The following is a 20,567-nucleotide window of genomic DNA, read 5'->3' on the forward strand; positions in this document are numbered from 1 at the left end:
AATAAAGAATCATTAAAGGCAAAACCATTACATTTTTATTTTATTTTTTGTCTTTTTAGGGCCCACACCCGCAACATATGGAAGTTCCCAGGCTAGGGGTTAAATCAGAGCTACGGCTGCAGGCCTACACCACAACAATGCTATACCCAAGCTGCACCTGAGAGCTACATGATTGTTCACGGCAACACTGGATCCTTAACTTATTGAGTGAGGCCAGGGATCAAACCCTTGTCCCCATGGATACTAGTTGGGTTCGTTACTGCCAAGCCACAACAGGAACTCCACCAATAAATGTTATGGATGGGGAATTCCTATTGTGGCTCAGTGGGTTAAGAACTCTACTAGTGTCCATGAGGACCCAGGTTCCATTCCTGGCCTTGCTGAGTGGGTTAAGGATCTGGCATTGTCCCAAGTTGTGGCACAGGTTGAAGATGTGGCTTGGATCCTGCATTGCTGTGGCTGTAGCTGTTGGTGTAGGCCGGCAGCGGCTACAGCTCTGATTCAACCCAGAGCCTGGGAACTTCCATCTGATGTGGGTACGGCCTTAGAAAGATATACATACATACATACATACATACATACATAAATATTATGGAGGTAGCAACCATAGGAAGCAGCGACCACCTCAGCACTGATGGAACAAAGAGAAGATATTTGAATTACTGACACCATCTTAGTCAGCTGGGGCTGCTATTACAAAAATACCTGGGTAATGCAGCTTAAAACAGATGTTTATTTCTTGTAGTTCTGGAGGCTATGAAATCGAAGATTGAGGTGCGGCAGATAGGGTGTTTGGTGAGGACTTGCTTCCTGGCTTGTGGACAGCTGCCTTCTTGCTATATCACAGAGAGAAAGAGAGGAGGGCAGGAAAAGGAAGGGGAGATGGGAGAGGGGAGAGGAGGAGAGTGGTACCTCCTAAAGGCCTTATCTCTAAATACTGTCCCACTGGGGATTAGGGTTTCAACATAGGAAGTTTGGGGAGACACTTACACGCAGTTTATAACAAACTGGAGGAAAGGCTCAATGGAGCTCAAACTCAGACCTCTGAGAAAAGGGCGCTCTTCAGCTGGTGCTGGCATTTCTGAGCTTGGAGGAGAGGTACCTTAGAGCTGGGACCCAGGCCTTTGGGGAGGGGATGATGGTGGCTGGTGTTGACTGATATCTCTATGGGGATGCAATGAAACTAATTCTGCAAGTGTTGGGGAAACTGTAAAATGATTTTGGCCTCTGCTACTGGAATGAATTGCTGCTGCTGGGACTAATGAAAAATTGTTGGATACATCATGACAGGAAAATAAAGCAAACAGAAGTAAAGAGGAAGGAGCAAAGCCCTTCTTCCTCTTCCACTCTTGCTGTCTCCTTCAAGTGTCCTCTGTTGGCAGAACATAGCAGCTGGCCAAGTACACAATTGGTTTGCAGATTCCCAGCCCTGGGCATTACAAAACTGAGTTAAGAAGGCTAGCTTTGATTTGGGGTAATAGTTTAACATGCACATAAGCAAGGATACGACTTTAGAAAGCTACAGAAGTAGCTTCAGCCTGATCCTAGAGGAGAATTCTGGAGTGTAAATGATGCCTCAAAGTTGTTCCCACCCAAGACAGGGTATTCAGGGCTTTCACACATCTGCATTTATCAGTCCTTGGTTAAGAGCTGGCCCTAAGGGATATTTACCAAGGTAATTTCCCAGATATTTCCAGTTTCTGTGAAGGCAGTAAAGTGGCTCCAATGGTCTAAGCATAGTTCTTTGAAAAAGAGCTGTAGATCTTGACTGCCGGAAGTAAAATTAAAATGAAATTTGAGGCAAAGGGAGCACCCCCAAAAAGGTGGATAGATATCTAAGAGTAATGGTTGAAGCAGTGACAATATTTTCTCTGGAGATATAGTTCTAAAAGCTGCCTTATTTCTGTACTTTTTTGATCAAATCCTTCTTTCTCTTAATTTAATAGATGCTGCTTTGCAGATATGCTGGTTAAAGTGTACAGCTTTCAATTATAAGATAAATAAGTTCTGAAGATCTAATATACAGCGTAATACTGTTTTGTAATCTTGAAATTTTCTGAGAGTAGATTTTAGGCTTCCTCACCACACACACACACACACACACACACACACACACACACACACACGCTAATCATGTCCGGTGATGGATGTGTTAATTAACCCGATTGTAGTAATCATTTCATAATGGATATGTATATCAAATCATCACACTGCACATTTAAGTATATATAATTTTGTCCATTATATCTCAATGAAGCTGGAGATAGGCTGCTACTTTGAGGCTATATGAAACAGTAGATTCTATCTGAAATAAACATGTATAATCTGATCTTTCCTAAGGGCTGAGTCACTTTGTTCAAATTCTACTGAGGCTTCCATGCTCAAAGCCTTTTAAATCATATCCCTTTCTCTTTGGAATATAGAAGTATTGTGTTTTCAAATCCTGCAAAGCTTTCAAATACTGGACTCTATTCTCTTTCATTTGTTTGTAAACTGATTAATTCTCTTCTACACTAATCTCTTTCTAGTAATACCCTGCTAATCACATAAAAACCACCAATATCCACTATTAATATTGCTTTCTGAATTCTTCCCTTAGAGCTACAAATTATGTACTTTTCTGAACTGCTTTCTAATTTTTGTAGGAAACAGTTTAGCTGGTGCCTGATATGAATCTACAGTTACTTAGCCTACTGTGTTTCATTAATTCCTACATGACTGTTATGCTAAACTAATTCCTCATATTTTAGGTTTTTTGTTACAGTAGGCCACCATTTCTATTATTAATCAGGATAGGTGATGGTTGCAATTGTAACAATCAATCCTCAAATCCTAGTATCTTAACCCAATAAAGATTTATATTTTTCTCTCATCAGTACAATGAGCATCAGTGTGATAAATGTGCTTTGTGCTATCGTTAAGAGACCCAGGGCACTTTCATCTAATATTGCTGCCATTCCTTACCTCCTCAGAGTTCTGTATCTGGCTGACTGATGTGTGAAAAACAAAAAGGAACTATAAATCACTGGAGGTTTTAAGGGTCAGGCTTAGATTTAGTAATCACTGCTTAAGTCTATATTCCACTGGCTAGAAATAGTTACTTGGCCTAATGTAGAATTAAGGGAGCTAGGAAATTTGGACTTCCTGGGTATATAAGAGGAAAATAAGACAGTGAATACTTATCATTGTCTCCACCACAGTTAATATGCTTTCAGTTGCAGATAACATAAAACCAAACTCAAACTGGCTTTATCAGGGTTCTGTACCCTCTTGGATTTAGCTCTGGGGGGCCTGCGAATTAAACTGACAAAAGGTTAGCAAGAGAAAAGACAGATTTTAATCACATACTATATAGGGGAGTTCACAAAGAAATGTGACTCAGAGAATCACATTTAGGGCTTATATACTATTTTAATAGATGAAGGGGAAGGGGAAAGACACTTATGTGAAAATAAATGACTTTTAGGAAAGAGAAATGGGCCCTTAGGAGAAAAGATGGGAGATATGATAGTTTTGTGACAATGTCTGTTTAGGTGTAGTGACAATTCTCATAGTCTCCAGTGATAAGTCAGTCTTTTCTGGTTGCTCCCAGGGAGGAGATTTATGACAATGGAGTTCTTTTGGGAGGTTCTGGTTTTAGGAAGATAAGGGATTTCAGGTACTCAAATGCTTTTGGCTAAAAATAATTTTTATGCTATAGTGGCTTATTCTGGACCCCTTTAGCTTAAAGAGAAAAAGGGAATTTATTGGCTCATATAACAGAGAAGTCTAGCTATTGCATGGGGTTCAGGTTGGGTTTAATTGGGAGGTTCATGGATTGACTTTCTATGATTGATTCATCCACTGCTTCCCCCTCCACACATTAGCGTTATTCTCAGTTGGCTCTCAGTAGACACACATATAAAAGGTTGTATCTCTCCCAGTATTTGCATTCTAATGCCATATCCAGAGAAAGAAACAATTTCTTTTTCTTTTGTCTATAATCAAACAAAAATCCTGGTTGGTTTCTGAAACAAAACCTGGTTCAAAGGGAGATCAGGGTAGGGAGTTCCTGTTGTGGGTCAGTGGTAACGAACCCAACTGTTATCTGTGAGGATGTGGGTTTGATCCCTGGCCCCTCTCGGTGGGTTAAGGATCTGGCATTGCTGTGAGCTGTGGTGTAGGTCACAGTGGCTTGGACCTCGTGTTGCTGTGGCTGTGGGGTAGGCATGCAGCTGTAGCTCTGATTTGACCCTAGTCTGGGAACTTCCATATGTCACATGTATGGCCCTAAAAAAAAAAAAAAAAAAAGTGAAAAAAAAAGGAGGTGAGGGTAATTCTGATAGTTTTAGGCTAGTTGTAGTAATCTTGGACTTGGGGGTGGTGGTTATTCCATCCAAATTTTGATGAACACAATAGAGTTGTGGAATAGAAGCTGCGAAATCACCTATATCCATTACAGTCAGAGTAGCAGATGATCTCACTCTAGGAGAATCAGTACTGTGAAGATACTTAGCATATAGAGAATGTCAAAGAGTAGGAAATATAAAAAGTCAGAGGAAGAGAAGCACTAAAAAGTGATGGGAAGGTGTGGACAGTATGTCAAGAGAACCAAGACAGCTGTGTTCTAGAAGCCAAGGAAGGAGTATGAGGATTGAGGAGTCAAGTAAAAACCATCCAATTTACTTTTTGTGTGTTGATTTCATACTCACCAGACATCTTTGAAAATTTGGCTTCTCATGTAAATGTTTCTTTTGAGTGAAAATGTGTACACAGTTTTCTTGTCTCCGTAGCAGTTATGATTTTCATGGGGAAAGAAAAAAAAGGAGATAAACTGGTTTATACATCAGTGTCTAGTTAAGTTTGGTTGGCATGAATCATCCCACTGGATTCAAATTGGCTCTGGGGGCTAACAACATTAAGTTTCTGTCTCTGCAAACTGAGGACCAGACTGTAGAAAACAGTGTGAAATCCTAAATTCATCCTCATTTTGTAACATATTTTGCAAATCATTAGGAACTATATTTGAAACATCTGAAATATGACTTAAGAATGTTCTAAGATTTTTGAACTTTTAGTTTTCCATTAGTTTTATTTTGATTATTCTATCTTTTCCTATGAAGTTTATTTCCAGTGCCAAGAAGAAAAGGAAAGATGGGCCATTTGGGAGAAGAGTAGGTCCTGGTCATCTGTAGCCATTCCAGGTTTTTAGGACTAATTTAAGTGGTCTTTGAGGAAGACTGATCTGGGAATGGTAATTAATAAAGAAACAACTGTAATGATAACTGCCAGAGAAGAGCTGGGGACACTCTGGTTGAGAAAGATGAAACTAATTCAAATAGGCAGGAAGAATTAGTATGCTCCAGTAACTGAACGGTTAATGCAGTGGCTGGTGTACATTAAGCAGCGCTAATGAGACAAGATTTCAAATCCAGGTCACTCTTGAGACCGTGACCACTACTGCCATCCATCCTGTGAGGGCAACTGAGAAAGGAAACTTTCCGTACATATCAGAACCTATATCCATTAGAGTATTACATACAGTACAATACATTAGCAAGTATTTATGCAAGCAGTATTTTAGCACGTGTTCTTGTAAATGCACATATATATATTTAGTAAAGTTATTACAGGTATCTTTTTTTTTTTTTTGTAAAGTTGTTAAAGGCTGTTAGGAACTAAAGGAGACAAGCAAACTCGCATGTATAATACAAATTTGGCAAAATTAGCCAATTATTAGAAGAGCCGTCTCCATTTCTTTTTCTCGTCTGTTGCGTGGTCTTCGCCGCTGAGGCACAGAATTTCTTTTTAATGGCGCCTCTCTTTCTAAACCTTCTTACTTTCCAAGCCTGCGGAGAACTAGCTGTTACACATGGGGAGCCCCCAGAACTCGCGTTTCCATATCTTTAGATTCGACGCGGCCCAGGCTTCGGAGCTGTGCCTGGGGCCCTGGCCCTGGCCCTGGGCCTCTGCAGGAGCGTGGTAGTGCTCCGTGGCCTTCGAGGGCCCGCGACGCGACGCACATGCCCACGTCCGCCTCCCGCATCTGCAAGAATAAAGGGAGCCCGGACGCGCGGAGGCTGACCCGGAGCCTACCCATGAGGCAGCGCGCCGGCTCCACGAGAGCTCCCCCCCTGCCCACAGCTCGGCTGCCTGCTCCGCAATGGGAGCCGCCGCCGTCGCTGCTGTGTAGTTTTTCGTGCTCCTCCTTTTCCTCCTCCTCTTTCTCCTCCTCCTCAGGGCCCCAGTCAGGCCGATCCGCTCCGCTCACGGTAAGCGCCCCCCGCCCCCGCCCGCCCTCGCCCGCCCCGCGCTGCAGCAGGCAGAGGCCCTCCCGCGCGGCCTGCGCGGCCCCACTCCGGGGGCGCCGGGCTGGGGGTGTCGAGGCCGGCGCGGGTCGCCGAGAGCGCCCAGGGCGCGGGGGAAGAGACCGGCTGCGCGGCGGTGGCCGGACCGCCATCTTGCGCTGGCCCCGGCGGGGGAGGGATCCCGCCGCGACGCGGCAGCCGGCTCGGGGCCGCAGGCCGGGGCCGCGCAGGCCGCCGCCGCCGCCTCCTCCCCGCCTCGCCTCCCAGGACCTGTTTGCCCCTGGTCTGGTTTGGGCTTTCCTCTTCGGAGGCTACTCCACTGGTCTTTCTTACGTTTTGTGCTGATGTTTGGCGGGGACTTACGCTCCTCTCCTTCCAGCGCTCCCCCGAGTCTCTTCAGTCAGAGGCAGAGACCAAAGGGGCTGCATAACTTGGAGGCCTCGGGGACCTTAGGGCCTAGGTTCCTCGGCCCAGGTGACCAGTCATTCCCCGCTCACATCCTCTTTCCTGTGAAAGGACTTCCCCGCTCTGCCCTAGACGTCCCGTTATTGTCTGCGGGAAAGGGGCCCTGAGGAGCGCAGTGGACTTGGATACACAATTTCCTAACTGAGCTTGCAGATTTCCCTTGGTGAGACGGAAAGAATGAGCTCACTCTGAGGTTTTATCCTGCTTTTAGAGGTGGAAGGAGTTCCTCCCAACTTATCTCAAGTGTTAACGCCTTTATGGAGAAATCAGCTAGAGAGGAGAAACGTCAAAGTGAAGCCGCTTCTGCAAGCACGGGAGACCTTCGTCCAAAGGGTTTCTCTTTGTTTGCAATGAGGTGTTTTTTTTTTTTTTTTTAAAAAAACCAAACCTGTGAACTTAAACCTTATTTATTCATTGTTTTCAGGTTTGAACTGTGTATTGAGAATTTGACGTTCTCTATCGGCATTAAACATAAAATTGAAACCTAAGAGGAGAGATTTAAAGCACAAAAGCTATCTATCTCTCCGCATTTGTGAGATGTCCTGCATTGGGTCATTACCGTGTCAACTCAAGCTGTACCTAAGCAGAAACTTATTGTGCCTGTCACCAAGGCGCAGGTTTGCTGAGCGAATTAAGTTGGGCCTGTGTGCTCTCGATGTTTTTAAAGCATCGGTACAAATACTATTATAATTTTATCTTGCATTTGTATTAGTCACTGCTAACTCCTTACCACTTGCGCAGTGTTGTGTGTGTTGATAGGACTGATTTTGAAGATGAAAGAGAGCTCAGGGTGAGAGATCTTTAATGAAGTCATGGCTGGGAAGTGATAAATCATTTCTATAATCTTAGGTCTTCTGATTCTTCATTCAGTGCTCAATTGACTATATTACTATTATTATTTTTTTAATGAGAACAAGGTGAGTGAGGAGGAGAGCAAAGGAGGCTCACCTATAAAATTTAAGAAATTCTATTCCATTGCCACCTCTTTTGCATTTTTATTTTTATGAGTTCATTTATTAATTTAAATTTTAACAAAATTTAAAAGCTTTCACGTTATTTTCCCCCAAACATTGAAAAGTTGAATAGCCCAATTGAGCATTCATACCTACCACCTAGTTTTTACAGTTGTTACTTTTGCCGTGTTTGCTTTACTTATCTCACATTATTTTTGGTGAACATTTTCAAAGTGTGTTTCATCTCTCATAACAATTCACATCTAAGTACTGTGCGTGTCCGTACATACACTATAAAATTAAGGCCGATTTTCTTTGTAACTACAACACCATAATCGCATTTAAAATTAAAAATAATCCCTACATAATCCCGGATAATCTAATAAATGTATGTAGTATGTATTCACATGTTCTTCACCCGTTCCCTGTTGTCCCCCAAATGTCCTTTTTAGTCATTTATTTTGGAACCAGTATCCAGTCATGAATTAAGTTCGTGTTAGTTTCTTCTAATTTAGTGTAGTTGTTTCTCTCTCTCTCTTTTTTTTTTTTTTTTTTTTTTTTTGGAATGACGTTGACCTTTTGAAGAGACCAGGCTAGTGGGCATGTAGAATAACCTACCTTCTGTGTTTTACTGGCAGTTTCTTCCTCATGAGGTTAAATTGTACCCTGTGTCCTGTATTTTCTGTAAACTCTAAGTTAGGTCTAAAGACTTGAGTAGATCAGGCCAAATATTTTTGGCAAGAATACTTAACAAGTCCTGCAGTGTGCTGCACCTTCTACAACATCAGAAGGTACTTAAAGTAGGGTTATCCTATTGCTACTCCTAATTTTTACCTCTTGGGTAAGGTGGTGACAGACTGTCTTTCCACTGTAAACATTTCCTTTTGCTAATTAGCAAGTAATCTATGCGATGATATTTTTGTCATTAGTATTTAATATGAATTTGCAGTTATCTCGTAAAACATGGTTGGAAGTAGTTCTCTAGAAATGGGTGTTTGGGGATGAAGGAGGGGAGCAGTTTTGCAGGATAGGACTAATTTATCTAATTCAGGGAACTTGTAATTGCTGTTCCAGTTGGCATTAGAGCCCAGGGTGACTGGGGAGAGGAGACAGACAGAAGTAGATAGCAGACAGACTTTGAAAGTTTGCTTAAGACCCTTGTATAGTGAGCTGTGAGAAATAGAAAAGTTCTGGGGCAGTTTGATGAGGAAGGAATACAAACCTCAGCATCCCCACTTCAACCCTTTCTTTCCTGTTAGGGTTTATAGTCCAGTCCTGCTTCTTCAGCCTAGCGCTTTACTACAGCATTGGCTTTCTTGGTAGAGGAGAGGAGGTCAAAGGAAAGCAATAAATAATTTTGTACCCTCCACTACCACACTTGTTTTCTTTATTCAAGAGAACATTTAGAACCATGCCAAGATTTCTTTTTCTATACAAATTGGACAGGGAATGTACCTACATGGAATAATAGTTTTTGTAAATAGAAAGTAAGTTACAGTTTTAGATGACAGGAAATTGGAGATTGTTGTATTTTGTTACTTGAAGTAACTTTTGAAAGATGAGAAATAGTTATGATATATGCATTAATATGTATTCCAGAATAGTTTTTTTTTTTTTTCCTGCTTCAGAGGATTCAAAAATACTTGATTTTCAGTCAAGTTTTTTTTTTTTTTTTTTTTGTCTTTTGTCTTTCTAGGGCTGCACCTGTGGCATATGGAGGTTCCCAGGCTAGGGGTCTAATCAGAGCTCTAGCTGCTGGCCTACACCACAGCCACAGCCACAGCCACAGCAACTCGGCATCCTAAACCCACTGAGCAAGGCCAGGGATCGAGCCCTCAACCTCATGGTTCCTAGTTGGATTTGTTAACCACTGAGCCATGATGGGAACTTCCAAGTTGTTTTAAAGATATATGTGATGAATTGGTTTGCTTGGTAACTTCTATCAAAAATATCGTTTTGGATTTTTATTGATTTTTGCCAAACAATTTTGCTTTAAGGATTTTTTTAACTCTCGGTATACCAGGAAAAATAGTGAAAAATCTTACAATGTTCACTTTCACATGTTGCCCAGATTTTTATTACATATTTACCTGATTTTGAAGGTATATATACCTGAAATGAGCAACATTGTCTGAATGCAACTAACTCATCAACTGTCATAAGTCAGCCTGGAACACATTTACCTTGTAAATAGTGATTGGAGATTACAAGTACTTCCCTAAAAGCTTCTTATCATTCTTTCTGGGTCTTCTTTCTCCAATGTGCATATCAAATGCAGTACTTGAAGAATTTTTTGAAACTTTGGATGGTTTAAAATTTTGTTGAAGGGGAGATGGCCATCTTCTTTGTTTCATAATTGCAAGATGTTTTCAGTTTTAGATTTGTAAGCATCAATTAGAATAATCCAGTAAATTTGAAAAATTTCTGCATCATTGAATTTCCTTCTAGTCACCATTGTATACACCTGCATTCAATACTTAACTGCTTATAAACTGTATCAAGTGAATTTTAGCCCACAAACATGAAGGATGAAAGAATACTGTCACATGTCCTTTTAGCAAAAAAGCATGATCTATCTGTATTCTTGTAAAAATACTGCATGATAAAGTCTTTCCTACTGACTGAGAATATTATATTTCCTTTTAGTTTTTAGAAATATGTTGTTCACTCATTGATTGTTGACTTTTGAGAAAATCTATTTAGAATATCTCATCTGGGTACTTAGTCTGAGATTTCCCAAATTTTACTATCATTATTACATTGCTTGCTGTCTATCTTTGCATTTATCTTTTAGGTTCATCTAATTATTGTAAAAAAAAAATAGCTCCTCTGTTAGTTTTCTTCTATTCCATTGTGGACAGATGGACAGAAAATAAAAAGTTCTGAGTTTTTTTTTTTTTTTTTTTTTTTTTTTGCTTTTTAAGGCTGCACCTGGAGGTTCTCAGGCTAGGGGTCGAATTGGAGCTATACCTGCTGGCCTACACCACAGCCACAGCAACTTAAGACCTGAGCTGCATCTGCAACCTACACCACAGCTCATGTCATTTCTGCTGTGCCACAATGGGAACGCCAAAAAGTTCTGAGCTCTTAACTGTATTTATTAATTGAAAACAGATGAAGAGGAACAGGATATGCCACCCTAAAATATGCCTTTGATGTAAGGATTATTTTGAGTGGTATGAAGTTGAAATCAACAGAAGAAGAGTTTTTTCTCCTCCTGGTCACTGCCTAGAAGCAGGGCATACATTTCTTTCTGTGAGTGTTTTCCTCACTGTACCAGGAAGGGAAGAGATGTTTATGACCTGAGATGGAGGGTCGACAATGAGATGAGTTTGCATGAACAGACCCAGCTAAAATAAACTTACCTTCCGTTAGTTCCACCACATATTTCTTAGTTTCTTCCCTATGATGTATTGTCTCTCAAACCCCCAATTTCCTTTCCTTTGTTAAAATGGTATATAAACTCTCAAGTCTAACTGCTTCTTTAAGTTTTACTTCTTTTCTGTGAACTCCAGTGTATGTAAATATTAATAAAAATTATATGCTTTTTCTTCTGTTGATTTGTCTTTTGTTAGTTTAGTAGACAGGTCAAGGTACCTAAAAGGGTACAAGTAAAGTTTTTCCTTCCTGATACAGACTGCAAAGATAATACCTTGAATCTTCTATATACCTTTTTGGTATAGAAATCTGGAATGCAGTATTTTGTGCCAACAATTAGAAAACTCAAAAAAAAAAAAAAGGTGAAGGATAATGCATTAGGATGATTTATTTCACTCTTGCATTATCTTTCTAAGCAATTCTTTTGTTTTCTTATTATTTTAGTTTTTTCAAAAGCATAGTTAGGAAAAATTGATGAGCAGTGGTGAAAAAACACCTAGGACGATGGAATTAGCAAAATATTTCAAGGTGTGGGGAAAGTAAAATCACTAAGGTTCTGTTACGTATCTTAGATTTGTAAAAGGATTCTGTAGACCCACATAGTAAAATAGAGTTTTATTCTATTTTAAAGTAATGAGTAAAATTTCCTTTTGTTATTTGAAGATGTCTACGAACAATGAAAGTCGTTATCAATTTTTAAAACTAAAACTGCTAAGGAAAGAAAAAACTAAAATTATTCCTATGAACTCTGATAGTATACTGACCGTTAGTTTGTATGGTGAGATGCAGAGGTCTGCTGGTTTGCAACACACATTAAACCTGCTTGCCTCATGGTACCATGAAGTTTTTCACCCTTTTGCACTCTGACCTTAATGAATGCAAATAGTACTTAGAAAGTTGTTACTTGGGGTTTCCACTCTGAAATATTTTTACCGTTTTTTCTTTTGCCTTCCATAGTTTACCTTAAGAGATCCTCCATGGTTAAAAATGATTAACTGGAACCCTGTAGGATCAGGGTGTAGTATTTAGGCTTTTTGGTGAACTGATTTCAATAGAAAATTTTTCAGTCATTTCATTGCAAACATTTCTCCTTTTCTGGTTTAAAACACCATTATGGTGAACGCAGATGGTGACTTTTGAAATGATATTTATGGTCTGGGGATTTGAGTTGCTTTCAAAGGTTCTTCAAGGCCCTGCCTTTATCCTCTACCTACCTTATGGATCTGGGGTTTCCTCACTTTGACACAACGATGTAGTGTAACAGACTGAATCAGAAGCAGATAAGAGAATCCAGCTGTCTTTATGAACATAAAATTAATGAGATTTGTAAAAATTGAAAACAGAACCACTCTTCTTTATTTTGTCTTGGGAAATATAACTATTTTACATAATATTCATGTGAATATGCAGTGGGTTATAGTAATTTTTAAGTAAATTAATGTATATTTGTTAAATTTCTCAACTTGGGTTGTGGGCTTTATCTTTAGAAAAAGATACAGCACAGGGCACTATATCTGGTCTCTTGGGATAGACCATGACAGAAGATAGTATAAGAAAGGGAATGTATATATATGTATGACTGGGTCACTGTGCTGTATAGCAGAAATTGGCACAATATTATAAATCAACTATACCTTTAGTAAAAATTATTGAAAAGTTAATAAACCACACAACCACACACTTTTTTTTTTTTTTTTTTTTTGGCCAGATTTGATTTCTTCATCATGATAACTGCTTGCATGTCTTTCAGTTGAGGGATATTAATCCAAAGCAAAGGTTGTTAGTCTATGGAATAATGTGCTCCTTACTCTTAGGTTCTACCCTGTGTGTCCCTTATTTTTTGGTATTTGTTCTTAACTTTTGGCAAGTTTGAGAAGCAAAACCTGGAGGGTTTGGGAGAGATCTGAGGATTTTAGGACTATCCTGATCCCTGTCTTCTTTGTTTACTCATTTGCTTTTCCTTTTCAAGGTTTAAGATTATCTGACTTTCAGCTAAAAAGGATTGCTGACTGCTAGTAGAAAGGTCTTCATGGAACAGAATGCAACATGGAATTGGCTTTGTTAAGTTCCATGAGGAAAAATAAGCAATAGATCTCCCAACTTTATTGAATAGAAAAAAGGTAAATAAGAAAGTTGGCACTACTTTTGACACTGCATTGTTAGTATTTGTGTTCTTTTGAGACCTTCTAACGCAAGATATCTTTTTAATCTTTATTTTTTAAATGTAGTGTTTTAGAGATTAAAAGTGTTTCAGAGATTATAGTGTTTGATAGTTACATTTCATCCTCTAAATAATACTTTGAAATGGGTGGTATATCAGCATCCATCCTTTATAGATGAGGAAATTGAATCTCAGAAAAAGTTCATTTCGTTCACTGTAATACTTACTCTAAGATGTGATGCCTATGTCTTTTTTCACCCTCAGCTTTTCTAGCTCAAAATTACATGTTCTCTTTTCCTTGGGTTAGACAGTGCAAATGTGGCAGCATAACTACCCGTGGAAGTGCCATCTCCTGGAGCATTGGCCTATTCTGAGCCTCACTGCATTCTGGAAGCTTGTGGCATTAGGGTAACCCAGCTCTGCATGTATCGGTGGAGAGTTATTGAAAAGTTTGGAATTAATAAGTGATACAGTGAACACATTATTTTAGGAAATTATTAATTTTGGTGGTTCCATATTGAATGGATAAAAATAGATAGATCCAGATGCTGAGAAATAGCATATAGTGAATCTTATAAGTGTGAGGTTTTAAGGGCCTGAACAAGTACTTAATGAATGGAAAGGCAAGGTTGGTTGTGGGAAATATTTTGAAGGAAGACTATAGCACTTGGGAATTGATAACATATGATGACTAAAAGGGGGAAAACATAACTGGAATCATACATATATGACTGACTTCACTTTGCATAATGTTTTTAAGGTTCATTCATGTTACATACATCATTACTTCATCTTTTTAAGATTCCTTTGTATGGATATATCATATTTTGTTTAAATATTCATCATTTGACAAACATTTAGCTTGTTTCTACTTTTTAGCTATTGTGAATAATGCTGTAGAATTAATTTTTAAGGTGGATTTATGTTCAGTTTTGAAAATACTGAATTTGAGGTAAGTTTAAGTATCAGCCGTTTTCAGGAGTTAAAACATGAAGGACTGAAACAGTTGAGGAGTCAGCATTGGAAGTTAATATTTGAGGATTTTATAGACTGCTGTTGAGAACTGCTAGCTAAGACTATGGAATTTATTAGATCTGTCTTTTAGAGAACAATTTGTGTAGGGCTAAGGTGGGAACTTTACAGAACCTGATTTTACATTGTTTAAGGAGGAAGGGAATATGGAGACCCTGTAAAGAGTTAAAAAGGAGGAAATGTATAGAGAACCAGTCTACTGGCATATAAAAAATTAGGAGGATGTCTCACAAAATTTGGTTTAAAATAGATGCAAGATAAGGAAAATGAAAATGGAAGAAACAGTTGGTTTGTCTATTAGAAGGGTCATTAGGATCTTAAGATGGATGCTTTCAGTAGAGTACTGTCCTTTTGTGCTCAGCTTGGTTTTGGCTGACAAAGTAGGCGTTAATAACTGCAGCAAATGGACTGCAGCCTGGATTAGGATTAGTAGCAAGTTGTACTTGTGGAGATGTTGCAAAGAGAGATTCCCTATACCTTGTTGTAAAGATGGGTTGCTTTTTTTTTTTTGGTCTTTTTAGGGCTGCACCCACAGCATATGGAAGTTCCCAGTCTAGGGGTTGAATTGGAGCTACAGGTGTCGGCTTACGCCATAGCCATATCCACAGCCACGCTGGATCCAAGTCACATCTGCAAACCTACCCCACAGCTCCCGGCAACACTGGATCCTTAAACCCACTGAGCAAGGCCAGGAATTAAACCCGTGTCCTCATAGTTACCAGTTGGGTTCATTACTGCTGAGCCGCAGACTGAACTCTAAGATGGGTTGCTTTTTCATAGAATTTTTTAATGCCTATGTTGATTTGGATTGCTTTGTAAATTTAAGCAGTCTGCTGAAACACAAGCTTTCTACTTATTAATTTTTCATTAACAATGTTTGTGTTGGAGTTCCCGTAGTGGCGCAGTGGTTAATGAATCCGACTAGGAACCATGAGGTTGCGGGTTCGGCCCCTGCCTTTGCTCAGTGGGTTAGGGATCTGGCGTTGCCGTGAGCTGTGGTGTAGGTTGCAGACGCGGCTCGGATCCCGCGTTGCTGTGGCTCTGGCGTAGGCCAGTGGCTACAGCTCCGATTGGACCCCTAGCCTGGGAACCTCCATATGCCATGGGAGCGGCCCAAGAAATGGCAAAAAGACAAAAAAAAAAAAAAAGTTTGTGTTAAGAAAAATGTTAAAATTCTAAAAAGTTGGTTCTCATGATGATTTGAGATGTTTGCTCTGAATTAGTATCTGTGAAGTAGATCTTGGTATCTTTGCAAATTATGAGTTAAACCATCAAACAAGTTTATTAAAATGCAATTTATATTGTTTATTTAAAATTATCAATTACTGCTTTTTGTTCAGGAATTTACATGATTTAATTTCATTCAAGAATTTTATTCTCAGTGTTGAGTGCCACCCCAAATGTTTTATTCATTACAGTGTACTTGAGAGTTTCTAGAAAATGTGTGGGTATGGAAGGTAGATTACCAGAATACTTTATTACTAATTCCAAAATGAATTTTCATAATTCAGCATTCTCAATTAGGGCTTTTTTTTTTTAACTGAATATCCCCCTTTATTTTCTCTCTAGGCAAAAATTTACATATACTAGATGAATATATTTATAGTGTTAGGGTTGGAAGAATGATTTTTGGGCATCTTGAAAGTGACCATTTTCAATTGCATAATGCTTGAATTTTTCATATTTTTTTTTTTCTGGAGATTTATCACATCTCAAGTTCATCTCATTTCCTGATATTTTAACAGCTAATTGTTTTTATATTTAGATGAACTCTGCCTCTCTGTAATTTTGGTCCTGTTCCTGGTGGAGGCAAATAGTGTATGGGGAAATCTCTGTTCTTTGAAGTGCCTGGGTTTGAATGCTTTTATTTAATTAATTAGCAAATGGTAATGATGATAGTTATTGTAAAAATAATTTATAATTACTATAACTTGTAGTATATAAGGAATTACGTAGTTGTGTTGAAGTTCAAAGTAGGAATGAAATTCTCTAGTTTACTCAAATTAAGTAAATATTGTCAGTATTGTTTATTATTACAATTACTTGAACCCCAAGGAACAAGTCTTCCTCTTGCCTTTTTTCTTATGACAGATTTTACAATATACATAAACAGCTTTCACTTCTGCCACCCCTGTCTCACCAGTCTCATGTCTCCTACATTAAATATTTTAGTCCTTTGACTGAGACAGAGCTTCATTTAGAATTCCTTGTAGTGGTCATGTGTAATTTTTGCTACCCAGCATCCATTCACCCTTACCTCCCTTACCTTGCTAGCAAATGTCTTAGTTTTCCTTTGGGAACCATCCTGTCCTCCAGTATTTATCTTGTAGTTTTCTCCTTTTCTCCTGCCCCCACCCCATACCTTGGGTCTCTACCAGGAGGATCAGTAGTGACTGGTTTAGGAAAGGGCATGACTTTAGCCCAGACAGTCAGCTCCAATCAGACAAATGATTGTCTTTTCATTGTCTGGATCTCGAACGTTGAAAAGAGTTAAGTTGAACTGCTATAGTCATTCACAATGGGAGGACCCTTTCTGAGGACAGAATCAGAGTAGAGGAAGTGAAGCTCAGGAATGGAGAAAGAAAAAACGGGATTACATATCATCGTTTGAAATGTGCTTGCAGCTGTTTCTGTTAATGAGCCAATAAATTCTCTTTTTGCTGAAGGCAGGTTGAGCTGGTTTTCTTAAGTTGAAAGAGTCATGGTGAATACACAGTATTCCTAGTGAGGATTGATTAGAACAGAATAGAATAAAACCACCACCTCTTTGATTTTAGACTTAAATTCTTTTACTTTGACACCATATCACAAATCTGTTTATATCAGTTCCTGCTTAAAATTTCTTTGGTGGCTTTCCATAGCTCTTAGGATAAGGACAAAATTTCCAGAACATGGCATCCAAAGTGCTTTGCTGTTTGATTCCTGTCTTATTTTCATTGTCTTGGATGTTGCTTCTCTTTTCTAGTCACACTGGTTTCTTTTCAGTTTCTCCTGTTTGCTGGGTCATAGATCTTTTGCACATGCTTTTCCTTCTGGATGGAATGTTTTCTTCTCTCTCCTATTTGCCTAGTTGACTCCAATTCATTCTTCAAGTAACTATTTAATCGTTGCTTTCTTAGGGGAGCCAGTTTTGATTATGCCAACTAGACCTAATTTTTAAATTCTTTGTCCATAGCCTCCATAGCACTTACCATTGTCAGTTTAATCTGTTTGTATTTGTCTGTCTCTAGACCGTAAGGTTCATGAGTGCAAGACTTGTGTCTTAATTTTTACCATCATTGTATTCCTGCCTGGCACATAGTGCATGCTTAATAAATATACTCTTTGAATGAAGTTTGGACTTAATGGCTCTCTGGTAACTAAAACTGATAAATAGTACATCTTCAATGTATATTTTTTGTAAATTTTGTTTTTTGAGAAAATACCAAAAAAATTTATGCTAGACTTTCCTTTTATCCTCCTCTTTTGAGACCTTTTGAAAGCCTCATTTGTTATTAACATGCATAATACTTTTTGTTCAGTCTATAAATGTAATCTGTATACAGGAAGATCTTTATTTGTATGACACACTTTTCCTTTATCCTCTTAGATTAATCTGGGATCTTCAAATTAAATTGGAGTTCCTGTCATGGCTCAGCGGTTAATGAACCTGACTAGCATCCATGAGGACTCGGGTTCTATCCCTGGCCTTGCTCAGTGGGTTAAGGATCCATGGGTTAAGTTTCCATGAGTTGTGGTATAGGCGGCAGTCTTGGCTTGGATCCTTCATTGCTGTGGCGAAGGCTGGAGGCTGTAGCTCCGATTGGACCCCTAGCCTGGGAACTTCATATGCTGCAGGTGCAGCCCTAAAAAGACAAAAGTAAATAAATAAATAAATTGATAAAAGGCAGATTAATAAGAGAAAAAGCATACAAATTTTATTTGATGTTAATTTTTAATTTTTATGTTATTAGAGGTCTTCATCCAAGAAAAAAAAAATGAAGATCCAAAGAGGTGGTTAGACACAGGAGCTTATATACCGTTTTTTTCTGGAGAGAAATGGCAGGTCAAAGGAAAAGGGGTTTGGGCTTCTAGGAGTGGTAAATTGATGGGATATAAATATATGGAGGACACTAATGGAAGATAAGGACTATTTTAGTAAGGTTTGTTTGGCAGACCCATCTCAATGCCGACTTTCTGTCTACTATGATAAAGGTAGTTTTTCTTCCTCCTGGTATGAGAGAGGGGAAGAGGAAGACCTTCACAATGAAAAATGTATGTCCTGCTTTTATACAGATAGTGGCAGGGCAGAGAGCTCTGTGTTTTCTGCCTCTTAATTGCCTTCAGCTTAAAGCCTGCCAAAGTGGCATATTTTGATTCCCGATAGGCTTTGAGCAATCCATCTGAATTTCTCTGAATTAAAGTGGTGATTCTTTGATTACCTTCCTTCAGAGAATGAAATTTTTTTCTGTAAGTTAGGACATGGACAGGAGAAGCTGGCCTAATTATTGCTTTTGGAGCTGTATTCTTGGAAATAGGTTGGATACCCTCTTTTAGGACCTGGATTTTCCCTATCCTTTTTCTGATCTCATTTGTATGTCACTTCTTTCAAGGCAGAATCCCAGTCCTTCCCCTTCTATGTTTGCCTGTTTACTGTTAAGATTCCTGAGTTTATCATCCTTTTTAAAAATAACATTTGAAATTTTTGGTTTATTAAAAAAATAGAATGATGTATATCCATATTCTCCCTTTTATAGGTCCTTTTCTCCTTGACCATTTTCAGAAGGCACTGTTCTACTTTACATAAAAATTAGAGTCTTTGAGAAATTGGGTGAGATTTGATAAAATATTTTATATAGAGTTTCCGTGACCCCTCAGTATTTTATATGCAGTATCATAGGTGCTGGTCATCAGTTGTTTTCAGTTGTGTATTTTGTGTGGTTGGAATATGCCCTTTTCAAGTAAAAGTCTGTGGTTTTTAATAGTAACAATGATACAGATTATATAAAAGATGCTTAGTTTTCTAACAATAAAACAAAAGCCATAGAAGGAGGAAATACTGACTTAAAATTTCATTTGCTTAATGTTTATAAATAAAAATTATAGTAATTTATTTGTAAAATTTTATATTTAAATGCCTGAATTTTTTGAAATCAAATTTTTTGAGGTCTCGCAATTAAATATGGGTTTATTGCTTATGATTTAATGTTTCTATTTGTGTGATTTGTGTTATAATGTCAAAGTAGATATGATCATTCTCTGCTTTTCTAATCCTATTACAGTTAATTTCCATGATGGAATCAATAGGTGATGGTGGATACTAAGGTGATAAAAAACTGTAGTTTTAAAAATGACTCGTCTCCCTTAAAAGACTGTTTTAAAATAGTGAACATTAAAATTAATTTTCTGGTATTTCCTTGAGATATTTGGAAATTACTGAGAGATCATAAAAACAGGATTGGAAATATTAGATTTTTACTCATAGTTAAGAACCCACTTTGAATCCTTAAAGCTCTATTCATTTGGGATTAGAATTCTAAAATTATAGACCTCTATTTCAGTATGCCATTAATGGCAAAGACTAAATAAATTATTTATTAAATGAAGTAGAGCATAAACTAAAGCTTTAAATCAGTGGAGTAATTTGAATGCTTGATTTCTTGGTAAATTTGTAAGAGGAGAAAAGTGATAGATCAGACGTCTTTTGAACAGTGTTCCAATGACCCTTTGTCATCCAAATCATTCTGCTGGAAAACTCTTCTAAGTATATAAGCAAAATTCTTAAAAGCTTAATGTTTCTTACAGCTAGCATGTTAATCCTAGACTAAATTTATGTTAGGTGAATTTTATTTTTATCTGCTACACTGATTTTGAATGTAAATTTTCACTATTTGAAATGATTGTCTTTTTGTTTTGCTTTTCCCCTTTTATGTTAAATTAATCATACCTGGTTGTGGTATTGCCAACTTCTTGGTTAGTAATGCAGCCCTCAGTTAAAATGTTAGAGTTCCCGTCGTGGTGCAGTGGAAACAAATCCGACTAGGAACATGAGGTTTCGGGTTCGATCCCTGGCCTTGCTCAGTGGGTTAAGGATCTGGCATTGCAGTGAGCTGTGGTGTAAGTTGTAGACGCAGCTTGGATCTGGTGTTGCTGTTCTAGCGTAGGCTGGTGGCTACAGCTCCGATTGGACCCCTAGCCTGGGAACCTCCATATGCCATGGGAAGTGGCCCTAAAAAATGCAAAAAGACAAAAAAACCAAACAAACATTATTTTTATGATGAGAAAAAACAAAGATTAACTTCATAATGTGAT

At 38.4% G+C, this 20,567-nt stretch overlaps 1 protein-coding gene across 11 annotated transcripts in view; it reads left to right on the top strand.

Moving 5' to 3' along the window:
- Positions 6,062 to 20,567, top strand: part of ZNF280D (zinc finger protein 280D) — a 125,913-nt gene continuing 111,407 nt past the window's right edge. For 4 of the 11 annotated variants that reach the window (XR_001306182.2, XR_002344729.1, XR_002344730.1 and 1 more), the window contains exon 1: positions 6,106 to 6,251. The gene's annotated coding sequence lies outside the window, so the exon portion shown is untranslated. Of the gene's footprint in view, positions 6,252 to 13,052; positions 13,204 to 20,567 lie in introns of all 11 variants that reach the window. The other 7 variants (XR_002344724.1, XM_021094794.1, XM_005659574.3 and 4 more) reach the window with 6 other exon arrangements.

Source organism: Sus scrofa, chromosome 1, assembly GCF_000003025.6.
Source record: "Sus scrofa isolate TJ Tabasco breed Duroc chromosome 1, Sscrofa11.1, whole genome shotgun sequence".
Classification (NCBI taxonomy): domain Eukaryota; kingdom Metazoa; phylum Chordata; class Mammalia; order Artiodactyla; family Suidae; genus Sus; species Sus scrofa.